The sequence below is a fragment of the Marmota monax genome, unplaced genomic scaffold, assembly GCF_021218885.2.
Source record: "Marmota monax isolate L192 unplaced genomic scaffold, Marmota_monax_Labrador192_F-V1.1 WCK01_AAM20220418_F8-fsc00037, whole genome shotgun sequence".
In the NCBI taxonomy this organism is placed as follows: domain Eukaryota; kingdom Metazoa; phylum Chordata; class Mammalia; order Rodentia; family Sciuridae; genus Marmota; species Marmota monax.
The window spans coordinates 4,419,695-4,422,296 of record NW_026693245.1 but is presented as its reverse complement, the minus strand read 5'-3'; positions in this window follow the sequence as shown (position 1 = coordinate 4,422,296).

Sequence of the window (2,602 nt, the reverse complement as noted above, 5' to 3'; positions counted from 1 at the left end):
CCACATGCTACATATCATGCAGCTGTTCCTGCCCAGTTAACAGAAACACTGGAGAGGTTGTGATTGCTGTAGGGAGGTCAGTGACATTGTCTTCCAGGTGCTGCCATACATTTTTGTCTTTAATTATATAATTCCTGTCTCCTTCATGTGGTAAGTCTTCCAATTTCTCTCTGCCAGCTTGTTGAGGCCAAATCACTTAGTCTCACCCTATTGCCCTGGTCTGTTCACTTGCTTCTCTAAAAACAGGAACAGCATTAAAAAAAATTTTTTTTTCAAAGCATCAACAGGACAATTGAGCTTTTTTCCCTGGGCTAAGGAGGCCTGCTGTGCCATAAGAAAATGGAGAGTGTTATTCATTCCCTCAGAGGTCAGTAAGATTCTGAGATTCTGCACCTGGCTCCTCTAAGACCCCATTATCTGAATGAACATGCCAATCACTTTTCAGGATGTCTGTACAGTGGCTCTGGTTGATGACTTTATCTGTTCTTTTTAATTCTGGTCTGTGCAAAAAAGTCAAGAAATGAGATCTGCTGTATTTAGAGCTCAGTAAAGAAATCTGTAGAACTACCAAATTTTTAGACTAAACTTAATTTATTTATATATTGCTCAAAATCTACTTCATACCAGTTTCTTTTCAAGTGGGTTCTTTATATTTCATGTGGAGTTCTTGGTGTTCTTTTAGTATTAAGGCTATTAACCCCTTATAGATGACATATCACATATATTTTTTCCCAGACTACATTTAATTTTTATTTTTTGGCATCTTTGATAAAACATATTCTTTCATATTTATGTAGTAAAAACTTTTTATGTAGTAATTCAATTTTTTCTGTTATTAATTTTTAGCTATATGATCTTTTCCCCTATTCCTCAAATAATTTTAAATTCTTGAGAGCTTTTGAACAATTGTCTAGTTTTATTTTTAGAACTCTAATCAACTTGGAATTTATTGTTTAATATGATGAGTAAGCTAGAGATCTAAATTTATCAAAACAGATATTTATTAGGTGAAAAGCCACTTGTTAGATACTATATTCCCTTGCCACCATTTTGAAATATCATATTTGCTGCATACCAAATTCTCATATGTATGTGTGTCTTCCTTTGTTTCTCTATTCTTCTCAATTAGACCATTTGTCTTTTCTTATACTAGCATTGAATTTTTGAAGTGTTACAGTTTCATAGTATACTGTGATTTCTTGTTAGGGTCTGTAAACAAGTCAAGATGGTGCCTGGCATTTTGCCAGAGGGAGTGGTTTGTGAGGTGGCACCAGCGAGCCATTAAGTGTGGAGATTCCTTATTGGTTGACTGCTGTATCTAGTTTATGTTAATTAAGATAAGCTGTGTGTAATGTATATATACCCCTCCTGTCCTACAATAAATGGCTCCCATTCCTGCTGTATCAATGTACACAAGTTGCTCGTCACCCCCCGGTTAGTTTGCTGCAGCCGGACTGCAGCAATTTCTAGAAGGATAAGTTATCCCCCAAATCTTCAAAATTTCTCCAGTTATTATTTTATTTGTACTTTTTCAATATATAAGTACATACATAGGAATATATAATGTGTGTGTGTATAGTAAAAAACTATATATAACTATAAATATATATAGTTGTAGGTAAATTGGACATAATACCTTTATGTTACTTACTTACTTATTTTTATGTGGCACTGAGGATCACACCCAGTGCCTCACATGTGTTAGGCAAACGTTTTACCTCTGAACTACAACCCCAGCTCTTGGTTTATACTTGTGGATGCTACTAAATTAAGTTTTAATCATCGAAAATACTTTTGGAATTTAAATAGAAAGTGGCTGGAATTTAAACATTAATTTTGGGGAGATTCAGCACCTTTGCAATGTCGAATCCTTTCTATTTTGTCATCTCAAAATTTTTTCATGTAGGTTTTACACAATTTATATGATTTTAATTAGGTATGTTCTCAAGTATATCAATTTTTTGGCCTTTGTTAAGGGTATTTTAAAAGAAATTTTTGTTATTTGTTCTTTCTGTAAATCCAAAAAGTACTACTTATATACACTGTCTTACAACTGAGCATTTTATTAAATTATTACATTAAGTCTAGTAAAATAAAAATAGGAGTTTATAATTCACAGTAATATGTTTCTCCTTTTCAAATTTTTATTTAATTTCTTGTTTGTTAGAAATTTTACTTAAAGATCACGGTGCTTAATTTCAAACAAAAGAATAACCAGACTCAAAATTTCTTTTTCTTTTTCTTCTTCTTCTTTTTTTGGTTGTACTAGAGATTTAACCTAGGGGCACTCTACCACTGAACTACAACCCCAGCACTTTTTAACTTTTAGAGATGGGGTCTTACTAAATTGCTGAGGCTGACCTTGAGCTTGAGAACCTTCTGCTTTAGCCTCCCAAGTAACTGGGATTTTGCTACATATCACTGCACCAGCCAGTATGGTACATGTTTATTCTTACTTTAATCAGAATTCCTACACTATTCTACTGTTAAGTACATTTTTGTTGTTAATCAGTTCCCATATTTATATGAAGGAAGGAAAGATTTTTTTTTTTTATTCCTAGCTTACCAAGGATTTGCTTTGACAAAAAGTGGATGTTGAATT